Raw genomic sequence first — 7,471 nt, 5'->3', positions numbered from 1 at the left:
TCAATTTATACCTCAAGGTCAACCCCAGTATCAGTACATGCCTCAAGGGTATCTACCCCAAGGTCAGTACTCGAATCAAGGTTTCCAACCACCCCAAGGTCAATCTTATGTTCAAGGTATGGGAAACGTACCTTTCAATTATCAATCCTACCCTCAATCCGGTTATGGATCTCAATATCCTCAACCTGTTATCGGTCAATACCCCGGAATGAACATAGTGTGGGATCCATCTCAAGTTCAACAGGTGTTGCAGCCCAATGTACAGTTGTCATCTCAAACTGGACAACCCTTAGTTTCTGGTTCACCCCAGCAACCAGTCCAGTCTAATATTCAAACTTTTGTACCTTTGGTAGTTTCTCAGTCTGGGCCTATTTCGCCTCGTACTCCATCTCAAACGATTGCTGCAACTACCGCAACATCTGTTCAATCTACCCCACTTGCTTCTGGAGTATCGACAGCTCCGGTTTCTACTGTCTCCGTATCTACTCCTCAGACATCTTTACCATCGTCTGGATCCACGATTCAAACTACAGTTTAGATGCCTGTAGGACAACCTGGTTTAAGTACGGTTGTCACAAGTCAACCACAATTTACTTATCAACCATACCAGGGACAGTACCAATTCGGTATTGCTTTCCAGCAGCCAGTTTACCAGTATCAACCGTATCCTGGGTACACTTAACAAAAATCACAACAACCCTAGTACGGTCCGGTTAATCCTAGTTTTCCGGGAGGATACAATATCCCGAACACAACTCCCGTTCCTAGTTATCTTGGATATCCTCCTCCTAGGACTGGTCTCGTGACCTAGAGTTTTAGGGATCCTAATCGACAGTTACCGTTTATCGCAACTTTGGATTTACCAGACTTGTCGCGCCTAACGAACCATCCAATAAATTATCTTCCGTTTTGGCCGCCAATGCCAAATAAGTTTCCCAGTGACATTCCCAAGTTCGAAGGTAAGTCTGGAGAGGACCCGTCGAATCATGTGATGACTTACCATCTCTGGTGTGCCTCTAATTCCATCTCGGATGATTCGATCCGCTTACGTATTTTCCAGCGTACTCTCATTGGTCTCGCGGCCAAGTGGTACATTGAGTTACCACGGGCCTCTTTTTATAATTTTAGCCAGTTAGCTACCTCGTTTTTAACTCATTTTCAGTTGCCGGTCAGATATGATAATGGCACGGAGTTACTAACTTCATTAAAACAATCGACGTCCACATATATTTTCGATCATATTCATGAATGGAGACGTCGAAGGCGGTTAGTGAAAGTTTTTATCCCGGACCAGATCTTAGCTGAATGGTTTGTTAAATCATTATTACCGAAGATTACTGAAGACGTAGCTAAGGCCGGAGTAGTTACTGAGGAGCAAGTGATTGATCAAGCGCAGTACCTTGACTTAGTTTATACTCAGTCAGGTACGTTACACGAAAAGATCCTAGATCTTCCTAAGTCAAATCAAATCGCTGCTGCTCCTTCGGGGTCTCATGCCGCTGATGGTATGATTGGTACGGTGAACACTAAAAGTAAGAAGAAGTCTTCCAAGAACTCTTCTCCTATTATAACCTTGCCTGATTCCTTGACAGGAGATTCTTCTGCTGAGGTTTCCGCCGATATTCACGCTGTAGAGTCATCTACGGCTAAATCAAAATCAGGTGGGAAAAAGAAAGGCAAGAAGAAGAATAAAGCAGACAAAACTCCAAAGGAGAAAACTAAAAAGTCGGAAACCAATGACAAAAAGCGCAAACCTTGTTATCCTTGTCTTATTTGTGAATAGGATCATTTTACAAGAGATTGCCCTCATCGGGCAGAGGTTGCGAAGATTGTTAAAGGTTCCCAAACTCCTGTTGTTTTGAAAGATCCATTTCCAAAGCACGAGAGTAAGATCATAGGTTCTTCCTCGAGTGCCAGTGAAGAACCCATATTGATGATGTCTCATGTAAGGATTGCGACACGATCGCAATATTATGGTAGTAAAAGTCCTGTTGATGGTAAAGAAGCAGAATCTTCTCATTCTAATCCATCAACCTCAGCTCCCGGTTCCGATCCACTACAGATCGAGAAACCTAACCTGGACTTAGTAATCAAACCACCTGCGAAGGGTATACTTCGAAAGTCTGCTTTCAATCCACATGCGAGAGCGGCCCAGAATTATAACATTGTTGAGGACTTAGCTGTTTCACCCTCAGCAATGTTGGCTTTGGAAGTGCTGCAATCATGCCCAGCACAACGCAAATTACTTTTGTCGGCTATAGGAGCTGTTGATGTTCAGGACCCGAACCTAATAATCTTTGATCTAGAAAATAGTACACCGCGTTTGCCTCATCAAATGGCTTTCCAGATCCCAGTGATAGTAAAAAACAGGCCTATTCATCGGACTGTAATTGATGAGGGAGCTTCCACGTGTATTATGTCGATACAGTGTTGGAGATCGCTTGGTTCTCCTTCACTAAATCAATCCCCGACAATTCTTAAGGCCTTTGATGGCCGTGGGTTTCATCCTTTTGGCATTCTACAGGATTTGCCTATAGGGGTTGAAGGAAAAACCGTTAGTCTAGATGTGGAGGTGGTTGATGCCCCTCTAGACTACAACCTTCTCTTGGGTCGAAGTTGGTCTTACGCTATGACAGCGGTCGTTTCATCGGTCTTCCGAGTAATAAAGTTTCCACATAATGGCAAGATCGTAACAATAGACCAGTTGGCTTACTTTTCATCCGACCCAGCCTCTTCAGAGAGTATTCAGCATGTCGGTAAAACGACTATCCCATACAAGGATGTTGGAGTAGGATTAGTTAAAGATGCCTGTTTACTGGGAACTTTTCCTTTTCCTCCAATCAACGCATTGTCTTCGTTTGCATCTATTCACATGATTACATCAGACACCATTGTTTATGATGATCCTTGGATCGTTCCTTCTGAATCTGAGATAGACTCATTTGGTGATGCTATGCCGTTGAGTCCATATGAAATTGCCTATGAAGCTGTGCAGTCTTTTACCGACCCGCTTTCAACCAAAATCGACCAAATGAATGTGGTCCGTGAGGAATCACTTTTTACATCAACCTCGGAGTTAATAGTGTTTCCCGAAGTTGTTTCATCTGACGAGAAACTTCGTGAAGTCCTGTGTGTAGACGATTTACCATGGGAAGATCTCCATCACAGATCTTCGTTTTTACCTGAGGATGATTGTTTTGAAAATGATTTCTCATCAATCTTTACAGCTGAATATGTCAAAGAAGCTCAGAATCCAATGAAACATCCTGATTTAGAGCTGAATTTGGGAAACATCTCTCGAACTATTCCCATTGACATTTCAGTCAAGCCTGGAATTGTTGAGAACATTCATATAGGTGCCTCGTGTACAGATGACGAAATTCAGACATACAAGGCCCTATTTCAAGAATTTCGCGACGTGTTTGCCTGGTCCTATGAGGAAATGCCAGGAATTGATCCCGCGATTGTTGTCCATGAGATCAAGACTTACCCGAACGCTAAACCCGTCCGGGGACGTTTGCGTCAGATTCACCCACGAAAAGCGGCTGCAATTAAAGCAGAAGTTGAAAAACTGTTGAAAGCAGGTTTCATTTATCCGATCCCGTTAACGGATTGGGTATCGAATATTGTTCCGGTTAACAAAAAACAGGGAACAATAAGAATATGCATCGACTATAGGGACATTAATCGAGCTTGTCCAAAGGACAACTACCCAACACCCTATATCGATCAAATAATTGATGATTGTGCCGGCAGTGAAATATTTTCCTTTATGGACGGTTTTTCAGGTTACAACCAAATCAATATTCTACCTGCCGATCAACCGAAAACGGCTTTCATTTGTCCATGGGGGACATTTGCTTATTGCAAATTGCCTTTTGGGCTTAAGAATGCCGAAGCAACTTTTCAAAGGGTGATGTCTTATGCGTTTCATGACATCAAACACATTGTGCAACCATATCTCAATGATTTGCCTGCTCATTCGTTACATCGAGCTGATCACCTTGTCCATTTACGAGCAATATTCATGAGGTGTAGGCATTATCGTATTCAGTTGAACCCACACAAATGTGTCTTCTGTATAGAAGTGGGTCGATTACTGGGATTTGTAGTTTCGAAAGCCGACATTCGCGTCGATCCCTCGAAGGTAGAATCTATCATCAAATTGCCTCCTCCTTCGAGTCTCCACCAACTCCAAAGTTTGCAGGGGAAAGCAAACTTTTTACGACGATTCATTCCTAACTACGCCGAGGTTACAAAGGGTTTTACACGGTTGTTAAAACAGAACACTAAATTCACTTGGGATGAGATAGCTCAGAAATCTTTTGATGCACTCAAGCATGCGTTGACCCATGCACCGTTGCTGCATCCTCCCAACTACAACCAGGATTACTTTTTGTACCTCGCCACTGCTCATTCCACCATTGGGATGGTCTGAGTTCAGGAAGACGAATTCGGAACGGAACATGTGATATATTACCTTAGTCGGACATTAAACCCAACTGAGCTAAAATACTCACATGTGGAGAAATTGGCATTGGCAGCCGTTCAAGCTGTCCAACGTTTTCGTCACTACATTTTACTCCGTAAAACTACAGTCATTTCGGATTGCAACCCTATGATCTACATTTTGACTAAACAATTGCTAGGGGCAAGTACTCTAAATGGATTTTTATCCTGCAGGAGTTTGAGAAATCTAAGTCTAAGAAATCTTTAGTTTTTGCGGAGTTAATGTGTAACTTCCCGCGGGCTGACACGGAAACTGTGGCAGAGGAGCCCATTGTGGACGAATCTTTGTTTCTAATCAGCACTTTAGATCCGTGGTATGGGGATATCATCGTTTATCTCCAGACCCAATCCTTTCGGCCCGAAGTTTCAAAGTCGAAACGTCGTAAAATTCGATTCCAGTCCCAACAGTACAAAATTATTGGAGATACTCTTTATCGCCGTGGGGCAGACTCTATTTTTCGTCGTTGCTTAACTCATGAAGAAGCTAAAAGGGTTCTGAATGACTGTCACTCTGGAGCGTGTGGCGGTCATATGTCTGGGTATGCCACAGCCGAAAAGATATTGCGCGCTGGCTACTTATGGCCGTCCTTGTTTAAAGATTGTATTACTGCGGTCCGAAAATGCCACAACTATCAGGTGTTTGATCGAAAGATGCGCGCTCCACCTGCTCCTCTCCACCCTATAATTGTCGTTGGTCCTTTTGCCAAATGGGGTATCGACTTTATTACATGTAACCCTCACTCGCCCGGGGGGCATGCGTACATCATCCTTGCGGTAGATTATTTTACTAAGTGGGCCGAGGCGATGCCTACATTCGAGGCAGATGGCAAGACAGCTGCAATTTTCGTGTTCAATCACATAACTGCTAGGTTTCATGTCCCACAAGCGATAATCACTGACCATGGGCGCCATTTTCGAAACGTTATGATGACAGAACTTACAGGCCAGCTTGGTTTACGTCACGATAGTTCAACTCCTTATTATCCACAAGCGAATGGTCTTGTTGAGTCCATCAACAAAGTTTTAGTTATCATGATCTGACGAATCATTGGTATTCATCGGTCGAATTGGCACAACATGTTATTTTCAGCGCTTTGGGCATATCGAACCTCAGTGAAAACATCAACAGGGTTCACTCCTTTCCAACTAGTTTGTGCTACCCATTGAATGTGAAATCCCGTCACTACAAATGGCCATCGAGTTACTTCCAGCTACTTCCGAAGAGGAAAAGCGTTTATTATACTTAGCTCAATTAGATGAGACTCGACGTGATGCTGCATTGGCGATCGAGACTCACGCAAAACGTATGAAAGCTCAGTATGATCGAAATGTGACCCCTCGAAATTTTTCGGAAGGAGACCTAGTGCTATTATATGATCAAGCTAATGATAAATTAGGTGCTGGAAAATTCATTCCTATGTGGCATGGGCCTTATATTGTCAAGCGAAATCTAGCAAAAGGGGCCTATGAGCTGGTAGACTTTGACGGGGACTCTTTGGGTAAACCCAGAAATGGACTTTACCTAAAGAGGTATTATGCTTAAAAGATGGGTATGGAGATTTTAGTTAGGTTAGTTTTTTCTTTCTAGCTGGTGTGTTTGTTAGTTTAGACAGTGTGCTTAGCTTAGAAAGTGTGTTTTTTCGTCGTTATTCTGTTTATCTTGGTTTTACTCTTGATGTTTGCAGATGTCGATGCCTCTCCAAACATACATTGGATTTGCTGATGGTGCTTGTCGTAGTACACGGAATAGCTCTTCCGCAGCTTGGGTTATCTATTCGCCCTCTGACGAGTTAGTTTCTATGCATGGGGTGAGCCTCGGTCAAACAACAAACAACATTACCGAATACAGTGCAGTGATTGAGTTATTGCCTAAATCTATTTAATTTGGGATTCAGAGTTTGATAGTGAGGTTAGATTCTGAACTCATTGTATTATAGCTTAATAGAGTCTATGCCATTAGAAATCCAGTGTTATTAAGGTTATTTTTGAGAGTGCGTCTACATTGAATATCAACATATTCCAAGGTCTTTAAATACATTAGCAGATGCAATTGCTTCTCGAATGTTAAATAGACATTTGCAATAATCATACATGTAAATTTAAAAACATTTCATCACACATGTTTAACAAGATAAGCCGGTAATAATGATATACATAGATAGGAGTGTGTCAAAAAATACATCGTCTTCGATCATAGGTTGAAAAACACCTTATGATCGGCAAAAATGATAAGTACAAAAACCAAAATATCACATGTGTCTATAAAACGACCATCCAATCACTGGTGATGATCTCTATATGACACCACTGCACGGGCCACCCTACACAAGAACCTCCTAAAAGGTCCTGGGACCTCGACTACATAGCGTTGAAGCCTGATAGGGATATCATCTATGGTAGTCTCCGGTATATCTGCTGTAAGACACTCTAGGTCATGTTCCAACTCAGCTAAAGTCTCTGTGGCCTCGTCCTGTGGGGTCGGTGCCGCTGCAACTGGTAGTCTCCTCTCGAAAGGCCGGAGATTGGCTGGACGTCGTGGGCCTACATCTGCATTTTGAAAATTATTACTATCAGTTTTGAGACGATATAAAAACAAACAAAAAATAGATAGTTTAAAAACTTGTGGAAAATGAAGTTACCTGTGTCATCCCATTGTTCTCCCGGTGGAAGAACCATGTCCGGATCTCCACGAAAATCAACTCCGGCATAAGGAAAATCCTGTATAGAAAAGACCTGGTCCTCTAACCAGTGAAAGTACTCCAGAGTAAATCGGACAACCTCTGTGCCCTCATCAGGATGACGGGCCATAACCGCAACCCATCGCATCAATTTGGGCTCTCGGGGAAGCCCAGCCTCAACAGTGAGCTGCTGTGGGATCAGCATCGGAACCCTCTCTAAGCCAAAACTCACAACTAAAGGTCCATAACCAAAAGTCTTTAGCTGTCCGTTTTTGGCTCTAGTT

The sequence above is a fragment of the Pinus tabuliformis genome, chromosome 2_2 (assembly GCF_031772625.1).
Source record: "Pinus tabuliformis cultivar Carrire ecotype Pingquan chromosome 2_2, CPIR1, whole genome shotgun sequence".
Taxonomy (NCBI): Eukaryota; Viridiplantae; Streptophyta; class Pinopsida; order Pinales; family Pinaceae; genus Pinus; species Pinus tabuliformis.
Note: the sequence above shows the minus strand (reverse complement) of the source record.